Source organism: Bradysia coprophila (genome assembly GCF_014529535.1).
Source record: "Bradysia coprophila strain Holo2 chromosome X unlocalized genomic scaffold, BU_Bcop_v1 contig_173, whole genome shotgun sequence".
Lineage (NCBI taxonomy): Eukaryota > Metazoa > Arthropoda > Insecta > Diptera > Sciaridae > Bradysia > Bradysia coprophila.
The window spans coordinates 1,316,679-1,338,098 of record NW_023503302.1 but is presented as its reverse complement, the minus strand read 5'-3'; the positions used below and the strand labels follow the sequence as shown (position 1 = coordinate 1,338,098).

General features: G+C 35.1%; 1 long non-coding RNA gene across 1 annotated transcript in view; it reads right to left on the bottom strand.

Annotated features, from left to right (window-relative positions):
- Nucleotides 1–2,440: 2,440 nt before the first annotated feature.
- The window catches only part of LOC119068380, a 27,490-nt gene continuing 8,510 nt past the window's right edge, over nucleotides 2,441–21,420 (bottom strand). Inside the window, exons 2-3 of the long non-coding RNA XR_005086147.1 lie at nucleotides 19,011–19,016; nucleotides 2,441–2,571 (exon numbers count right to left, since the gene is read on the bottom strand). This is a non-coding gene — a long non-coding RNA (uncharacterized LOC119068380). The remainder of the gene's footprint in view (nucleotides 2,572–19,010; nucleotides 19,017–21,420) is intronic.

Below are 21,420 nucleotides of genomic sequence, written 5' to 3'. Positions count from 1 at the left end.
ATTGCGACATCATGCAATTTAGACAATTAATTATCTTTTTAGTAAAATAAATGAACGAGCCTGAGCAAGGACACTACAGTACAGTATCAAACTTCCCACTTGACAAAATAAAAATTTGGAAGCAGGCAGGTACTATTCTTTTTAATGCGTGTGTGAGAACCCACTTTCCTTCCCAAAAACTGTTGTTCGCACAAGCAGATAAACATTTTTTTCCTGTAAGAAATTTATTAACCTAACACTACAATTTTAATCCTTTTAATCCCCATTATGATTCGTCTTATAGAAGTGAAGTTTGTGCCTTACGCACGTAATGAACTTTTCTTTTACCAACAAATGTAGATTTCAACGTAGTCCAATCCATTAAAGGTGTATACACACACACCAAGTGTTAATTGATATTGTTTAGGATATTTTCAAGTATAATTTTAGACAATAATAGACAATGATAGAGGGTGTGAATATGATGTACTGTGCAAGCGGCCAAAATCGTCGTTTTAGCTGTTTTATTTTTTAATCACTCGACTCACAATGAGAAAATCGGTTCGCAAGAAATTAGCAGTAACAGATCTTCATACGAAGTTAATCACTTCTAACTTTACTTTTAGAAAATTAAAAGCAGACACAAGAAGAACTGGTATAGGTCTCGTCAAACTGTGTAATTATTTAATAGCAACGCGAAATGACTAACACTGTTCGAATCATCGCTCATATACTGAACAGTCCAAATTATATCCGACACCTGAATCGTATACAGCGAAACATGTCATACGGTTGTACCTCAAATACGAACGAATTTTTTAGCAACCAGTCTATTGACGAGTGAAAGAGATCGTACGGAAGGAAAAATATAATCTTCACCTATAGGCACTCATTGGTCTGGAGGCCTAAAATGTTGAACTCGATTTTTTTTGTAGAATTTAAAGGTTTAGGTATCGGGAGCGAGGCATCGAATGCGTTGGTTAGAGCAGTAAAAAAGATGTACAGCATACTTCTCCTCTTATGTACACTCACGGAATTTTGAAAACCGACACATTTTCTGTTTTGAGGTTTACTGGTTTTTTGTGAATTTTGCCTGTATTTTTATATGGAGAAATCAAAAACTCAAGTAAAAACAGATAAAAACAGAAAATGTGTCCGTTTTCAAAATTCCGTGTGTGTACATGGAAAGTGATAACAAAAATCGTGCTAAGGCAAGAATTTATAAGTAGATTGTACAAGCTGATACATAGAAAACGATTTAATTTTTTTTGTCCAAAAAATCATCAATTGCCAATAACAAGCTCCATGGCTTTAAACAATTGTCAAGTCCATTTATTGTCTAATTTAGATATGAAGTAAATATCGCACTTTTTTTATATTAACAAGTCATATAGTTAAGTACCGATCAGAATGGGAATGATCAATATATTCCAGTGATCAGGAAATATCCGAATGATTTTCGAACATGCTTATTAAACTTTACGTACGAATGTGCTGCGATTTTTCTTTTGCATTGTAATTTCTTTTTACTGTTAAATTAATGGATAGACGAGAAAATGGAAAATTGGAGATTATTCGGTACGAGTATCAAGTAAATCAGCTAATAAGATTAAAGAGTAGAATTTTCTTAACTTGCCGTTTTATGCCAGAGCATGTTTTTGTTCACTATAAAAAAAAAGTTGCATCACGTTTCTCAAAGACTTGAAGTAAAAGAAAAAATCGAAAAATTAAAAGACAAAAAATGAACAACAAACAATTGAAATATTTACACGGTACTCAAATCACTCTTAAATTTAAATGTTTTTCTAGCAGCATATTTACGATCTCGCTGAAAAGGTTACTTCTGCGTTCAATGAAAACTTTTGTTTCGCTGAAATGGTTACTTCTGCGTTCAATGGAAATTCTTTACAATGGATTTATAATTAATCTATACTTTTTATTCCGCTATATTGGGCATCCTCTCAGATTTTCTTATTTTCCTTATCTGCTGCCTAAACAAACAAATTCAATTTGAAAAATTTGTGTGTACCTCCTGAACATATATATTTCTATGTATATTGAAGACAAATACATATTCTATTTATGTTTTGTCAACACGTTTGAGTAAACATATAAAAAGCATTAGTTTTATCTCTATATATCAAACATGCTTCCGAATAAATTTGATTTCGAATGGTGACGAGAAAACAGGAAAAAAAGTATCCAGAGTTGTTTTTATTCGATTTTTTTTCCCCCGTACAGGGGTGTAACTTAGAACAATTTTTATTGTCGCTGCTTAGAACATTTTTGATTTTTGTACCAGCCCTGTTGAATGTCGTTCAAAAACATCGAATCGTTTTTTAATTTTCTGAATGTCAGCTCATTACCGACAATACCACAACATGTACCGAAATATTTTTTGAACCGGTGGGTGGCGAATTAAAGTCGCATTTGCGTCCAGTTCTCCCAATTAATTTAATTAAAATCTGATTCTTATTGTAAAAAAAAACTTGGAACGAGCCGAACAATTCTTATGATCTGGAATTTTGATTACCCAACGCAGATCCAGTCAAATAAATCGACAAACATTTTAAATGCAAATTTAACCGATTTCTGTGATACAATTGGAAATTCCAGATCATACGAATTGTTCGGTTCGTTCCGAGGTTTTTTTAAAAAATAATATCAAATTTTTATTAATTTAATTAAAGAAGTAGAAGCGCTTAACGAGTATTTTTCTAGCAGACCAACTGGTAATCGGTTGGTAATGGTAATGGTAATTTACGTGGTTACAGCCAGTGCATACACTGAAATTCAACTTGACAAAACCAAAATCTGCCTTTTTCCCATGTCGTTCGTTAATGTTATAGTTTTCGGCAACAACGATTTTCTGTTATAGTAACTTTTAATTGTCTTCGGCAATTGCCTAACATCGATGGTATTTTACGACAATTTTTATGGTAAAGTGGTACACCCATGGTACAAAGGCAATGTTATTTAAAATAAGGATACAGTTTTGTGTTTACTCGTTTTGAAAGCATCATCAACATTTACACCCATCGCAACGGCATACATCCATACATAAAACACTGTAAAACTGCTTGGGAAATAGGACTAAATTGAAAACAATAGTAAATATAAAATAATCAGCCGTATTTACAAAATGTGTGAAAATAATGGAGTTTTCGGGCGATTTCTTTTCGGTGAATTACAAGCTCATTCGACCAAAAACGTTTAAATTGTAAGTTACAAAATTACCTTCGAAACCCTTTTTTTGATGCGTTGAAGGATGAAAACACACTGTCAATACAATTATGTTGCGTTTTACATTGTTCGGCCTTTGGCGAATATCGGATTACAATAGAAAGCGCAGCAACATGTCATTTTCAGCAATTCAAATTTAACAGCAGTGTCTTCCATTGTTTGACGTTCGCTACGAATCGGATTGCAATGGAAAATGCAGCATAATCTCGATCTCAACGACGTTAAATTGGTCGTTAAGGCCAGATGAAAGTGTTTACTATCGCAAAATTTGTAAACAAATTCACCTGGCCTTAAGGTATAAGGTTGTCAACAATCAAGTGTTTGCTTTTTTTGGGCATCCACTTTTCAAAATCCTTGTGTCTCAAAAAAACTTAGATCAAACAAGTCCTCATTTTCCTCATTTTGATAAATTCTGACAAAATGGTGGAAAAATATTGAGTAACGAAAATACATTTTATAGAGATGTACAAGTCATTGGGAAATGACAGGACAGTTTCCCGAAAATGTATGAAAAATTTTATCACAAAAATTCACCGAAAAAGTTCAAAGAAACTCACCGCTTATGCTTTCCATTGTATTCGGGCATAGTCTCTTTAGGTCGCCAAGGCATATTTGAACACTAAACACTTTTTACTCGATGCAAAAACAAAAAGTTTTTTTTGTTTGTCGCGACAAAAACACAAATATTTCGACACAGCTGTGACACTCCGCTACTATAAGTACTAGAATGAATGTTTGCTGTGTTCACTTCGGCGGTAAAATATTTTCATTCAAAAAAGTGTCTATCACAAATCGTTCCCTAACAATTCGAAATTTAAATATCGACCGTCAAGTCGTTCAACCAGGTCAACGCATCAGCCGTTACCGAATGGATTTCCGCGATGTTTCCTTGGAATCTGTGTATTACGCACTCCTCCACCAAATGTTTCATAGTTTGCACTTCGCCGCACTGGCAAAGTGGAGATTCGATTATGTTCCATCTATGGAGCAGGTAAGCGCAATATCCTTGCCCAGTTCGGATACGGTTTAGACGCAGCCACGTACGAGGGGGTAAGTTGAAACTTTCCACCTCCATTGTCGGGTCGGCTATTAACTCTTTGTTGTTCACCGTCACATTGCTCCACCAAACCCAGAATGGCAAACGTGATCTTAGTCGTAAGTAAGTAGGAGCCGACTCCAAGTCATCAAAGATAGGCAATTCTGGGTTGAGTTGAATTTTTCTGTCCTCCCTCAATGCCGACTCTTCCCGTAGTATGTGTGCTGGCGCAATGTTGCTAAGAATGCTTAACCATTCCACTTACGTCGGTTGTACGGCCCCGCAGATCAATCTCATTGATTTGAGTGTCGACGAGTTTGGTGTGACAGCTCTTCATCCAAACTGGCGAACAGTAATCAGCGACCGACATTATAATCGATTGTGTTGTGATCCTCAAGGTTTTCGCTGAACAGCCCCACGTTGTTCCAGTCAGTTTTTGCACAATGTTGACTGTGGCTTTCAGTTCGACATTTTCTGTAGGTCTGACCTGAGCGCTTGCTCTACGTCCTCGAATTTTTTATCTTGAGCAGCAAGGGCAATATCGTCAGCGTAAATGAACCTTCTCGATTTCGTGTTCGGGATATCGCTGGTGTAAAGACAGTAGAAAACACACGACAGGACCGATCCTTGCGGCAGGCCATCATTGAGTATGCGTTTACGGCTGATCTTATCGTTGATTTCGTCTTGAAGAGTGCCACGCTGTCACTCAGCATGTTCGAGATCAGAGTTAGCGTTTTCTTACATTTGATCACTCGGCTTAGTTTCATTAGTAGTCCCTTCTTCCAAACCGTATCGTATGCTGCCGAGAGGTTCAGAAATACCACGCCAGTTTTGAGTCCTTTCTCGAAGCCAAGTTCGATGAAATTTGTAAGAGCAAGGACTTGATCACAACAGCTGCGATTTTCTTGGAATCCCGGCTGTTCCTTCGGGATTGTAGTGTTGATGGAATTTCCAAATCTAGCCAAGATCGCTCGCTCGAACAACTTGAAACCACATCTCAATATAGAAATCGGGCGGTAGCTGGCTAGATCATCCAAAGGTTTATTCGGTTTCGGAAAAGCAATGACTTTCGCTTTCTTCCAAGCTTTTGGCAGCTGGCCATTCGAATAAGTGTTAGTGTTAGTTATTGCTGAGCCCCTTGATGGTGTTTTAGGAAGTCTGGAAATATATTGTCCACACCAGCAGCTTTACCACACTTTATCTCCGAAATTTCCTTACTGATTTCGTCTGGCGTGAACGGCGCCGCAAAAGTGGAAGTTGCCACGCTGTTCCGGAAATTGTTTTTGAACTCTCTGTTTACCTTTCTCTTTTGAGCTGTCGTACCCTTTTGAACTCTGAACCATTCGCGACGCTATCTGGTTGGGAGTAATTGGGTAAACGGATTTCGAATCAGAGGACTTACCGCTCAGCCGGTTCATCAGCTTCCACGCTTTCTTACTGGATTCGGCAAAATCTACGGAATTCATTTTCGATTCCCACTCGGCTTTACGGTTTTCATCCAGCTTGCGAAGTAGTGACTTCCCCGTTTCAACATTTCCGGTTGTCAAATCGTCAAAAAGCGTTCTACAGTCGTCTGACCATCCAGGTGTAATGGCTTGTCTATGACCTCGAGGAATTGACTTTGAGGCTGCCGTCTTAACTAAGCCAATGAAACGATCGTAACAAGATGCTTGTGGTGGTATACGCAGAATCGATAGTCGATGATTTGGGTGTACTTTGTCCAATCTGCTTTGTTTAAATTCCAGCGATTTCTTTTATCTGAATAAACGAGGGGAACTTTTAGGCCAATGTCGATGATAATTGGACGGTGTTGACTGTTCGGGAAGCCACGAAGTAAACGGCGCGATGCTGGCTGTGTACTACCGTCGACATTTTTCGAAACAAAACTCAAATCCGGTGTGTATCCGACCAAAAGGTGCCAGGATCGGTGGAATTGAATAGCAGTGTCAAATCTTCACGAATCATCCAGTCAGCAACGTTGAGGCCATCTTGGTTTGTGTCGTTGTAGCCCCATAATGGGTTGTGACCGTTAAAATCGCCGCCGACAAAAAATGGTCTTTCAAATTTTGGTAAGACTTCCGAGCTGAAATTCATTGAAGGTGGTTTGTTACAAACTTTGTATACGTTGACAATGGTTTCCTCGTCGACTTTGACGATTGTGTAGAAATCGTTTTCCGGATTAAGCACTTGCACTAGAAGCAGTAGATTAGCTTTAAGGCCCGTCATTGGGAAATGACAGGACAGTTTCCCGGAAATGTATGTAAAATTTTATCACAAAAATTCACCGAAAAAATTCAAAGAAACTCACCTCTTATGCTTTCCATTGTATTCGGACATAGTCTCTTTAGGTCGCCAAGGCATATTTGAACACTAAAACACTTTTTACTCAATGCAAAAACAAAAAATTTTTTTTTGGTTTGGCGCGACAAAAACACAGAAAATATTTCGACACAACTGTGACACTCCGCTACTATAAGTACTAGAATCAATGTTTGCTGTGTTCACTTCAGCGGTAAAATATTTTCATTCAAAAAAGTGTCGGACATTTAAAAACAATCATCAAACGGTTGACAAAGGGTAGCGTATACATTTAATAATGTTCATCGACCATTTTTTAAAGCTTTACGACTACGAGAGCTCAGCGGACATTCTTTCAACGATGGGAGAGCATTTATTAAAAACTTAGCCTCTCGTAAGACTGCGCTGAGCGTAAATAAATGTTCGTTCCTCTTTAGTAAGCAAAGAAGACTTCGCGAAGTCTAATTATGCCACCTCTTTGAATAAAAATATCGGCTGAGTTCTAATAATTCTCCGCTGAGCTCTAATAATTCTTCGCTGAGCTTTAACAAACCTCCGCTGAGCTATAATAATTCTCCGCTAGGCTACAAAAAGTGTCCGTTAGGACTAAGCAAGTTGCAGGAAGGCTTAATGGAGTGAATCGGACACTCAGTGGAGATCTGCCGAAGCTAAGTGGAGCTATCAAATCATAGCAACAATTATTAGGTATCCGCTGATGCTTATTGAGTGTTCGCTTAGCTTCATTGCCTTACTACAACGTGCTAAGGTCTGACGGATTCTTACTGAAGCCTAGCGGAGAATCATTAGAGCTCATTAGAGGTTTGTCAAAGCTCAGCGGAGAATTATTAGAGCTCAGCAGAGGTTTGTTAAAGCTCAGCGGAGAATTATTCGACCTCAGCCGATATTTTTGTTCAAAGAGGTGGCATAATTAGACTCATCGAAGTCTTGTTAGCTTACTAAAGAAGTGGGAGAGGTTACAATTTTAATAAATGTCTACCATCGTTGAAGTGTCGGACACTTTTTTGAATGATAATATTTTACCGCCGAAGTGAACACAGCAAACATTCATTCTAGTCCTTATAATAGCGGAGTGTCGAAATATTTTCTGTGTTTTATCGCGACAAAACAAAAAACAAAATTTAGTTTTTGCATCGAGTAAAAAGTGTTTTAGTGTTTAAATATGCCTTGGGGACATGAAGAGACGGTGCACGAATACAATGGAAAGCATCATGGGTGAGTTTCTTTGAATCTTTTCGGTGAATTTTTGTGATAAAATTTTCCATACATTTTCGGGAAACTGTCCTGTCATTTCCCAATGACGGGCCTTAACGTAGGTAGCAATACCACTGCACACTACTGAAGTCACCGTATGACCAAATTTACCGAATGAAATGCCAAATTTCTGTTAAACAGTGTTTAATAAACACGCTGAGTTGTGTTTGTGCGTTGATGGAATATTACAAATAATTAAAACATTTTTGAGCTCTAAAACAAAAACTTTACATGCACAAAGGCGAAAGTCCGAGAAATAATAATTTGAAATGCACTCGTTTTCGTCTCCGTCGCATGTAAAACTAAGTATAGACGTTTGTTTTCACTACTTCAGGATTTCTCGTTGTGAGCAAAGTGAGAGATACCTTTGTGCGCCATATGCATACATTTGATAGATTTTTCTGTTAATCCGGATTCAAATCAGCTATTCATGTTAATTCCTATTTACAGATAGAATATGATATTATAGGACGGTGAGTCGCTTGATACTTTTATTCATTAAAAGTCCATTATCTTAAGCTTTTCAAGTGTAGCACCCTTCCTGTGAGCAATATAAAATGAGACACGAACTCCATTATTAGCGCTATGTATTGCGCTGAGATATAGAGTTATTAATGTCGTGATAACAACATATCATATAGAACTTACTATTATTACTACTGGTACCAACAAGACTTAACGCGAAGAATCTACTTGAATGTTATAAATACATTTTTAACATAAGTGTTTCATAGAAATTCCATTTTAGGTTGAGATTATTTGTATTATATTATGTAATATACTAAAGTACATGGTGCAATGTAACAATCTACTTTTTAAATACTTTAATAAGAAGAGAAAAAAATAAATTAAATCACGAAGGCTCTGTAACCATGTAGTTGAAGAGTTTTCATTCTATTGTGCTGGCAGCTCAGATTTCTATATGTAATAATTGTATTTCATAGAGAAAACACTTTATTCATAACAATAAAAAAAACTACCGACGAAGAAAAAAAAAACTCCAAGCGAACCTAGGCAAACAAACCGCTTGAAACATTTGGATATAATTCTGCGATATTATAACTGGAGAAAAATGAAAAACATACAGAAAGAAATTCTTGCCAGATGAAAATCAAATACAAAAGGAAATGCTACAATTATGATTTGAAATTACACACAAAAAAAAGAAAAATATTTTTGAAATGTTCTCCATTCAGTTTTGATGTGAGTTTTCAAATATGGCTGTGTGCTGGAAGCTTTTATAATAAAAACTTTTTGTGTATGCGGTCACACAACAATTTATTCGTTTTTTGTGTTTTTGGTGTAGATTAGTGAGGTAGTTTTGTGTATGATCCATGTAGAGCTCTATAATACCGCTATATTATACACATAACATTTTAAAATGATGGAGAATGGGGGAAAAACTTTAATTGAAAATGTTGTTTAGGGGATAAAACATTTTGTGTTTTGCATACTGGAGGCTTTTATGAACTTTTATATTATCTGCAATATATAAATATGGGTTATGTGTGATGTAGGGTTTTTTTTACAGGGGTTGCACACGCCTGTGACGTGCATAATTAAAAATTAATAGTGTGGCACCGATAAAAACGTATACATTTGTACAAATATGATGTGTAAAATATTTCGACAGGATATTTCGATCCTTTTTCATAATATTAAATTATGGTAAGCCAAATTAGAATTAAATTTTTGATTGAACAAAACAATATCCGTCATATGATAATGAAAAACATAAATTACTGTTCGCAAAAGCCCTCCCGGCAGAATCATCAATGTGTGATATAAAATAAATTAAATCAATACTACGGACAGGCTCTGGGGTTGGATGTAAATTTTATTTTTATTTTTTTATGTTTTTCACCAATAAAACCAGCCGTTATGATACAGCGTTTTATGTCAATCAGTCTGATGAAATTTAAGCAATCGATTTATTGTTACACATCTTAAATTAAGTTTCGATACATTGTTAATAACCTGAAACATAAAAACAGCATTTATGTGGTTCAACATAATAATCAAAAACCTGTATAACATTGCCTCCTCTCACTCCCCACAAAAAATGGAATCTTTTCGCTTGTTATGTTCTCCTTGAACGAAAGAGTATATGACTTAATGTACTGGTTAATGAAACTAAATGAAATAGGTAATTTATTAACACACTATACACGGCTGAACGTCTAGAGAGCCCATTCAGGTATTATATGCTATTGGTCACCATATAATACGTGACCAACATTAAAACGTTTAATTAGAAGTTATGTTTCACAACAAGAGTAGCAATGAAAACTTTCTATTTGAAGGCTGAAGATTAAGTATTTCTCATGTTCGAAATGAAATCTATTGTACATCTCTATATAATATAATAAATGAAGCATAGATGGGCATAATCCTTAATCATAATAACATGCATTTATATTCGAGCACATCAAAATAACTATAATCATACAACAGATATAAAAGAAGAGTTTCGCTCTTGAGTTTATTACTCTTTTTTTGATGAGTCTGCGACCGTTTCCATCAACAGAAATAACCGTCTTATTCATTCGTTTAAACACTAAACACACAGCTGACCCTACTCAAGTAATTTCTTCCTGCTAACACCCAAACTTTCTGTAATCTATTTCATGCATAAACAAACAGCAAAATCTTAAGTGTGTCTTCTTATCTTTTCAATTTGTGTGTCAACAAAACAATCTATAAAGACACACAGATAGCTACGAACATGTCAACAAAGAAGACGAAGAAAAAAAAAGTTTCAATTCTAAAGTAAACGATTTTAATTCGCTAATAACTGGGCGCTTATTCTATTCCGTTTAGTGGCAGGACCGTAACTTTTAAACAGTCGACCTAGTTCTGTCTGTTACGAACTAAAAAGCCAAACTTTAACGTTCCTCGAACATTGAGAATTTAAAACCGACAATGTTAATAGATGAACATGGTGTGACTTTGCTACGCTCATCTGAAACTCTACAGTCAGATGCATCAAATTATGACGTTAATGCTGAGAATATTCTCAAGAATATGGGCCCTAAGAAAAATAAAAAAAACGTCTACAAAACCAGTCTCAGTCATTTAATAGATATTCCAACAGTACACACAACCTCGATACAGCTACACATTGCATCATGATTTAAATCAATTAATTTAGGATTAGCAACTCTCCTTTTAAATCGAATAACTGATGGCTGTATTCTTGTATTGTAAAAAGCACTCATTTTCTGCAGAGACACCGACAGCCACTATAAACTGCTTTTGCGGTAGTTATGTAGCGTAGTATGCAATATTTATTTGAATGTGAAATTGAAAATGAATTTTCAATAAGACCAGAAGATACGGTTAGTAGACAGGATATATACTTGTACATCGTACAATTTTAAGTGGATTTCAGATGATTTTAGCGTTTATTTCATCAGCACATTATTAACATAGCAATATTTTGGATGCCGTTCCGAATACATCGCGGAAGGTTTAAATATCCAAGGGTGTCAAGTAGCGGCACTCCTATTCACCGAGACGAGATATATCAATTATCATATTTCTGTGGCATTCAAATGTTCATGTTGTACTATAAAACGTAATTTGCAGAACTAAAGTTAATGAATATTAAGCTTGTCCCAAACACATTACACGGATAGCGGTGACGAGTTACAAAAAAAGCGTGATTAATTTTCGGCGTGCCTGTGAGTATGTTGGAGTGGTACTTTCCAATGAACATTTCTACCGTACGTTGTTTTATCGCAAGACTGATAGCTTAAGTGATTTTGGTTTAAGTTCCACTTCTGATTTCCATGGTGTGTCAGATGTTTCATCCCGTAATTCTTTAACTAATGAAGATTTGCAAACTATTGCAATTTCAACGTTATTACATAGTTTATAACTATAAGCTGTATCAGAAAGCCCTGTATAATGAATGAGCTACGCTACTTTTCTGCGGCATGCTGTTGTGTGTATAATAAAACCAAATGTTTCGACATTATCGCTATTCAATATAACTTATTAAAAGGAGTTGTTGTTGAACGTTGTACAACTTTGACATCGGATGGGTCAAGTCGCGTGACTGAAAGTATTACTCACTACTTTACTAGTATCCTTCTTTCAATCACTTTTCAAATTTGCAACATATTTTGGCCAAGTAACACTCCAAAATATCCACCCACATCCTCGTTTTTACCACTTGTCATATGTTTTGGTCAAGATTCCACATAATTGTTATATGTTTCGGTTTCTCTCTCATTCCGTAAACTTTAAACATTCGTTAAAGAGCAGTTAATAGCTGCGTCCTTGGAATAGCTTTCAGTCCAATAATTATCCTCCTACTAACAGTGAACATGATCTCAATAGTTTTATTCATTGTTGATTAAAGACTTTGAAAATCGGTTCAGAAATAGTCAAGTTATCGTACCATTGCGTAAGATATCGTTTTGCTAATCACACCCATATCACTAGTCCAGTGTTGTCCATCTTCGAAATCAACTTCACGAACTTGATTCTTAATCGATTGAAAGAAAACTTTTGGAAATCGGTTCAAGTTATCGCTGTAACACGTGTGACGGACATTTTCAATATTATTTTACCTTTTTTTCAATCGAAAATTTGTAAAAAGTCACAGGAAGTTGTTGTGATGGACATTTCAGATGGATTTTTGGCGTAAGACCCTGACTTTCAGTCAAAAGGATTATTTATGAAAGGTATCGAATACATAGAAAGGAAAAGGTTGTGTATGTCATGTGTTTGTTTTATGTGAACTGTTCAAATAAAATTTATTCCGAAGAATTTCAACAAAACGATATGTTGAACTAAAGTAATTCCGACAAACACATTCCTTGTCCTTACATTCCTTATATGAACTTGACATTTTTCTTCTACTGTAATAACAGAAAATATTCATTGATTCTTGAAACACAGCCTATGAATCAAAGAATTTATTTACGCAAGCGGGAAAAAAACTTTACGAGATAGCTCCTTTTAATATTGGACTCTAATAATGTTGTGTATCATCAGAAGAAGAATAGAAATGATATTCCACTAATGGCATCAAAGTTAATTTGTTTACGAAGTCAGTATAGTTGCACAAAATATTTCCCTCTTGACATATTTAAAAAGGGAAACCAATCATATGATGGCATAAAGTTAAAAGAGCGAACTTCAAGGAATCCAACAAGCACCAGTCGTATGATATATGATTGCATTTTCTTTGACTTTTTTTGACTTTTGAACAATATGCAAACGTTGAGAACTACGTTTTAAATGCTCCTAAAATATTTACGGAAACAAATTACGTAACTGCACTACACGGTTACCCATAGCATTTTATGTGTGTATATATTTCAGAAACTTGAAAGAAAATGGCATAAAAAAAAATTGCGGAATCATCGCAAAGTTTAGTCTTTCTTTCACGAAATATTTGCATGCATATTTCCACAAATTCACTTGTTTGTTGGATGAGTTGAACACGAAAATTATCGTTTATGCAATATTTTTGCTTGAAGAAGTTAAAAAAAATAAAGAAAGTTTAAGGAAAACTTTCTCTTGCAGTGTAGCACTTATTTGTTTGTATGCTGTCAGAGTAATTGATTTTTTGCATTAACTTTGAATCACAAGTTTTCGAATTTCTTGTTTTTTTCTTCTCCCTATTTCCACATGTTTACAAGTAAATTTAATGACTTTGGGGAATTTTTGAAGAGAACACAGAATATAATTTGAGCACAGCACAACTCAATCGACTGATTCCATTTCACATTATTGATTCGAAGACGTGAACAGAACTTTCAACGTTTGAAAATAAAATAGAAATTTTCAATATCGAGATGTGAGATGTCAGTAGAAGGCTCTAGCTTAGCAACAAATCCTTGGGCTTAACACACAGCATTTCTTCTACGACTTTTTTTAAAAGGGCTATATGAGGTAAGCCTAGTAAACCTGGAAGTGTTGATGTGGCTAATATGTTATACAACTCTAAATCCATGAACCCAAGACCCCCCTCAACGAGTCCCAAACTTTTCGACAACTATTTTAAGCATTTGTAGTTTTTTTTGTCTCATTATGCACATGTGCACATTTCGTTTGTCTTACACTCATGTAAACTGAGATAACTGCGAGAATCAAACGATATAAAAACATTTTTCCTCCAATTTTTTCTCGTTTGCTTTTTTTTATACGCCTATAAATAATACGAAAGCATTGCTTCCCACGTCTGCGACAGATAAAATTAAAGTTGGTTGTGGGTAATAAATATAAAAATGAAATTCTATATACAAATTTTACGAGCAACTGTGTGCGCTAAAAGAAAAGAAATACACTTTCCCTCACCTCAATCAATTGTTAATTTTAATTGTAATAAGTAAAGCTCTACACATTTTTCGATTGAGTTGTATTTGTTTTGTCCACCTCTCACACCCAAAATCATAAGACATTAATATTTTATTTGTCACGAGTTGTCGCAAACTTTTCTGCTTTTGTTAAAGAAAAGTATCATGATATGGTTGCGTCGGATGTTCTAGATATATACGTATATGTAATACGTATTTTCGTACCTCTATCCCGGCAGAATGTTTCGGTAACCCGGCCATTATACACGACATTGAACGAAATGTATGTAATCTAGAAAAGTTTCTTTTCTTTCGATGTTGATTAGACATTAATTTGATTTATGATGTTCAGCACTTAACCAGTTTTCGGGGAATATTTTGACATAGCTTTTGGTTCTGTTTGTGCGAGACTGGAAGTTATTTACACCGCACAGTGACTGGAGAGAACTTTGTATAATATTTTCTAAGCGAAATGATAAAACCCGCTCAACATCTAAATGTGTACATTGTACATGGCAGGGTACTTCTAGGAGAAATTACAAATTAGATGAAATTACTGTCACACATAATTAGAAATATTGTTAATTGTGCTGGAAATATATGTAATATTTTGTCATTGCAATGTCATCACGGTTTTGTATTCAATCTTTGTGAGGCATAATATTCAAAATCTAATTATAATACGCTGCTGAATGTCTGCAACTTTTGCTTTACTTTTATCTACCCACACGACAAAAGAAAATGTTCTCGATATGTTCAATATTCTTGGATGTGTTGTATACCATCCGATGGGTGTAATATGTATACGGCAGAATCCGGAGACATCTTTGCGACTAGATGTTCTAGCCAATCCAATTGCAATAGAAGCCGAACATTCACAAAATTCCATTAGTCCAAGTCCTTAAATCGTAAGACTACGCAAAAAACATTCAAAAGACCGAATGAAACGGAAAAGCAACGTACCATTAGACATCGATCCGCCGAAAGGACCTGGTCCTTGCGAAGCAGCGACAGGAAAAACAAATTTCGAACAAAACACGAGTACAAAAGCCAGCCTCGGATTTAACGTTAGCTACGGAGACTGCAAAGCGACGAAGCCTGAATTTGCAACAATATTCACCAAATACTCTTCAACAAAAGTAAGTTTTTTCAAATAATTTTACCAATAGTAAAACCGCCCAGAACTTTCATTTTGCTGGTCGATCAGACACATACGATGTGTGTCTAACATTTGCGTTCAATTGCTCGTCGATTGAGGGAGGTGTCAATAACTTATTGACGGAAAATCGAACTTGATCTTTTATTTCTGACGTCCTTATCGATAACAGATGATTGAATACTTCTTTCTAGATTCTAACTACCAATTTTATTCACGACATTAGGTCTATAAATCAAACATATGATTGTCGTTAAGAACACAAAAATGTTTGCATTTTCGTATCATATTCGTATTCTCAGCAATGTTAGAAGATATTTTTTCAGCATCTACCACCGGTCTGTCCTCATTGTCGAATTTAACCGAATTGAAATATGCCTCAACGGCTTTGTGATGGAATTCATCGACGTAGCACGCCGTAGCCAATAAATTTCTGGTTGACCTGGCACCTTCCAATGGTCTTTTTTTGTGTTCGATGAAGTCTCTGCGATCGGAATGGCGGCTCTGTCGTTGAACTGTTTGTGATTCTCTTCAAGGAACGTGGCGTTGACCTGTTTGCGATTCTCTTCAAATGGCAAATGGCTACACACTGAGCGAAATTTCCTACGTGCTATGCGTATATCATTCGTGCCCCCTGTTAAAAAGTGTGGTAAGGTAGTTATACAGCCGGCTTGAATATAATACGTGCAAGAAGTATTTCTCTTCCACAAAAATTTAAAAATATGAATTTTATTGAATTCATCTACGGTAGACACCATATTAGCTGCTTATAGTAGTTATTATGTATTTTAGCAGCTATTGGTAACAAATATCTCAAATTAAAAATTGACTTCTTTGGGAATTGAGCCAACGATCTTTCTAATGTTGCAGTACAGCAGTGTTAGTTGACATTTCTTATTGTTGAAGCATACTTTAAAAGCCATATACGTGTGTGTACGCATAGAACGTTATAAAGTATCGCACATAAATAATTATATGTCGTTTTTTAACATAATTGAATTTAAGTCAACTTGATAGCAAGATAGTTAGATTATCAAAATGCTTATAATCAATTTCAGATAATTCCAACTTAAACAACTTTCTGATATGATTACGAAATAAAACTACTTCACAAAAAATGAAATTATTTTGTCGAGATTTCTCTAATTTACTAAAAAACAATTTTGTAGTTGATCTTCTTCGTGTTAAGAAACATAAATAAATCTGATCCAAATTCAATGTTTAAGACCAACATCCACTATATACGTTAAGCATACGTTATGTGCGTTTAATTTCCGTCCCACCCGTAAGTGATTCACATTCCACGTACATCACTACAACACGTAGCACATGAATGTTCAAATCTGATAATCGAAATACGTAACTACGTTGTCAACGTGTCCCACGTATAGAAAACATTGTCCATGTACCATATATGTCAATGATGTATATCATACCGTTTCGACGAACTTTACACATACGCGGAGTATTGTCTGAAGTTTCTTTTTCTGGGTGCAGTAGCAGTATAAATAATGTAAATTGACTCACCTGTTTGCGGTCGACTACATAAACTAATGGTTCTGAGATGGACACCTTTCGAATCGCACTTGATATGAGTCCATACGCATCGTCCTACCATTTGATTTTTTCGTCTTTGGACTGACGATCCTCGATCGCATTGATGAAGAGAGTACATCTATTTGGAAACATGATGCCTTCGGGCATGTTTTTTATGTAATTCACACGTAGAATGATACACGCGACAATATTCATTGTTCTTATTCCTCATATAAATTATGCAAAGCCCACATCAAAACTGAGAAGATATTCACATTGTTACTTTTCTGTCATCGTGATGTATTGTTGATTGTTGTCTGAATCTCTGAAAATCGAAAATGCAATGGATTTCGATTCAATTCATTCAATTGCTTGCATACGAAAGTAATGTTGATATTCCGTTTAATTTACTAACAGCACAACACTTAACATTTCTATATTAAACGTCGAGGATATCAGAATTTTATGTATAATTTGAATTGATGATCGAAAATCAGAATCGGTGGAGTATTTGATTTATTTCGAGCAGTGAGATATAAATTTTTAATTACGGCTAAATGAATCGTTTTGTGGATCTCAAGTTTGTTTGCAAAACACAGACCAATATTTATAACATTTCAACGCATGTAAAATCCCACAAGAAGCCTACGGTTTTAGACAAATGCCGAATGTTAACAAAACAGGTTGTTCAGTTTGAATGACTTTCGAACCGGAAATACAAAAAGCATCTTCATGCTCTAGGTACGTGCCTGTGTGATATGACGTAAAACATACTGTTTTGGGAGATTTAGCTATAGAACAATTTTTTTTTCTGATAAAAAGTCTCCGACTGTCCGATTGAGGTTTACTTTATTCCATACGTTTTAAACTTGTTATTAGTATGTTACGTCACTGCTTATAAATATTTGTTTTGTAAGGTTTGCGGAACGAGCCGAAGGCGAGTGGAGTAATCACACCTTTTACATGTTTATGGACGGTAAGTGCATTTTCCCTGTCGCAAACAGTGATGTAAAGTGCACTTTACCGTGCGTAAGCATGTAAAGAAATGTAAATGGCACTTGTTCAATGCTCATAAGAAATATGCCTTTACATTTCACATTGACATGAATTTTTGGACAGAATCTTGTGGTTAGAAAAATTGACAAAAACACAAAGCGTTGCATTGGAACCACCAAGGCCCAAACCAAACAAAATGAGAATCTGTTGCCACTGGGCAGGGCATACCAAATACCTCTGATTTAGAGTAGGTAAACAAAATATTCAATTGGTCCAAAGAAACTTAGATTGATGAACGTACGAATTAGTAATTTTTATCTTTGTAAATTTAAAAAAAAAAACTAAATTAATTAGCGCAACTACGAGTAGCTGAAGGCACTCGCTGAATCGACTGAATCGATTTTCATAAACGTTTTTCCCCAGATCAATTACCTCTTATTTTTCACAGTAGTGATTAGAGAGCGTTTATCAAGTTCTATTCAAAATATGATTCATTCCGTGGATTTTTGAGTGTCTTAAATGCAAAGCGAGGTTTATGAAAAAACATAGAAACATTGTCTCAATCATTTCTATTTTTAATCAACGATAACTATTACACTATTACACAAGTGATACACGGATGACCACTGTGTGCCATACTGTATTGGTTGCGGAGTGTTTACACATTTACTGTTGATTGTTTGTAATGTGTCTGCGGACAGATAACCAGATCAGGTCTAACTTCGTTCATCTCAGTCAGATTGTTTATGGCTCCCCAACAATCCAGAGTCAGCGCTGAGTTAAATGTGAACGATACCGAAATGCAATTACTTTTACGACTATTGAAAGTTGGTTTTGCTATGTATGACATCCGTGCTGTGAATATGTTAGCGAAGTTTGTGGTTTTCAGATATATTTATCGCTGTTGTTGTGTATAGGTGTATATATACACTGTGCCGACGAACGAACATGGCATCCAAGAGAATATTTATACATCAAAATCACTCTATAACGCCAATTTATGTGTGCACATCGTTTATGACAGATTTTTTTTTTGTATAAAAACGGAATTTTTTTTATTTAGTTCATCCGTAGCAAATAATTCTCAAAGACGAAAAAAATGCGAGAAGAAACTATTTGCAACCCATTTATGCTACACCAATGGTTTTAGCCAACAATATTTTCTTTGGGAGTTCTGTTTTACAGTCAACTCTCTTTACAACAAATTTTTAACGATGTGAGAAGTAATTCCAATGCATTTGAATTTGTTTTCATTTTAAACTACGTGTAAATGTCGTGTCGAACATTTTCGATTTAAGAATTTATTTTTTCTTTTACTTTTATCCTTTTTTGCTCCTCAAAGTAGTTTGTAAATACGAGAGAGACGCTTTCAAAGTTGTGTATGTAGTGTGTATTTCCAATGGGGAGCTATGAGGAAAAAAAACACAGAATTGGAGGGAAAAAAACACACATTCTACGATGTTTATATTTCCAGCAAAGCAAACGTTGAATTGGAAAAATGGTTTCTTATAAATTGTTAAGCTCAGACAAACTCTCAAATAAATTATGCAATTTAACGAAACTGGTGTTCAATAAGGGAGCACTTTCTTCCACAAATTTATGTGTGATGCAATTTTATTTTAAATTAATGATCGCTTAGGAGCTGATAGGTAGTTACGTTTTAAAATGTAAAATATATACACCGGGCAAAGGGATAAACGTACACAGTGTTCCAATTCATACGAAAATTTAAGAGAAATAAATGCTGTAGCGTACAAATGCCTGTGTCTCGCTAAGAACATGTATACCAATGAAGCGTCAGTCCCTATTGAAAAGCATATGTACAACGCGAAAAAACCAGCCATTGAAACGAAACGACAAAATGGAATAGAAAAGAAAACCCATAATCTCATTCACACAGGGAGGAGAAAAAAAAATCATAACAAACCCATTTAACTGTCATTTCCAATGCTTCCACCCAATCTCACTCTACGATCCGTAACCAACTAGAGAATTAAATGAAATGTCATTCTCGACTATAAACCACTTATTCCATAAATTTCCATTTCATTGAATTTGCGGAATAAAATTCTTTACCTTACTCATTTTATTCGGGATCCACGACAACATATTATTGATCATGTTTATGTAATAACGTGGATGCTTGTTATACCCATCGTGTTGTCCATTATTTCAATATACTAATTTTACACAAGAGAGGCGAAAAAAACGAGTTCCACACTTTTACTCTTTCAATCGTTACTACAATATAAATACAATATAAATACTTGATATTCAACCGTCCACAATATACGTGCACGAAAAACATTATCAATCGAGGATACTCTTACGCCCTTGTAGGTGTAAATTATCGAATTGGAGATTTACTAATGCAAAAAATCAAAAATAAATCGAAACCGCAGAGACACGATGTCACTGCTAAAATCACACATCAATAATGCGATCGTATATCAATGGCTCGGTGTCATCGGTAACCGAAAGTATCGAGATCAACGTCAAAAACAACGAGCATCTAGATACACGCCTAAAACAATGGCCAAAACAAGAAAATGTTGAGCAAGTACATTAGAGCAAGAGCTTTACAACAAAGGACGACCTTAGAGCTTTATAAAATTGGGAAATTATAAGGCATCTCTTCATACGAAATGTACTAAGACTGTCTGTTATACGACTTGCGTAACATTGCTATTGTTTTTCACAAAGAAATTTATAATATGCCCGACTCAAAAGGAAAACCTAAAAATTACATAACTTAGTTTTGACAAAGTCATACCTGATACGAGTCTATATACCACCCGAAAGGATGTTATAAAATAAATCAAATCTAATCTAGATATTTTAAGATCCAACAGACTTTGCTTTTGTTATCTTAAGTAAGGCGTGTCAGCATAACACACATGTGTTTGCAAACTTTGAAAGGTTATGTTAAACAGAAAATATAGGGGAAAGAATTTAGTCGACATTCGATTATAAAGCTTTCGCGATGTATATATACTTATAAGCAATAAAAAGAATTGGATTTTCTTTCCGTTTTTGCTTCAGTGCGTTAACCCAACATAATGACATAAAATGAAGTATTAGGCTATCCTGGGTATTCTCGCATTAAGCTACACTGGTTGAGTAAATAAATGTAATAGATGAACAGTCTCGTGGTACATGAAAATAAACGTTTAATAAACAAGCCTAATAGGCAGTATTGCGAGCGACTACGTTGATTGAATATCACCGAAGAATCCAACGATTGTTTTTCTATATTTTTCCGAATACATTATATCGTGGTACCGGTTAACCTTCACACACATCTGCAATACGTACCAGCTCGAAAATGCTAAAAATGAATATTTTTTTTCGGCCAAACAAATATACGCAGAGGTAAAAGTAAAGTACAGCTGAAATGGAAAAATATTCGAATGTTGAGCTGGCATATTTTTCATTTCTTTGGTCAAAATAATGAAAAAAAAATATCGAAAAATATAAACCTTTCGGTTTCGTTTTCATTACATCCCTGCAAATAATATTATTAGCTTCGGGATGGTGTTTTTATTTGGTCCACTGATTCTGACTGAATGTATCATTCGTAAAAGAAAAAAAAA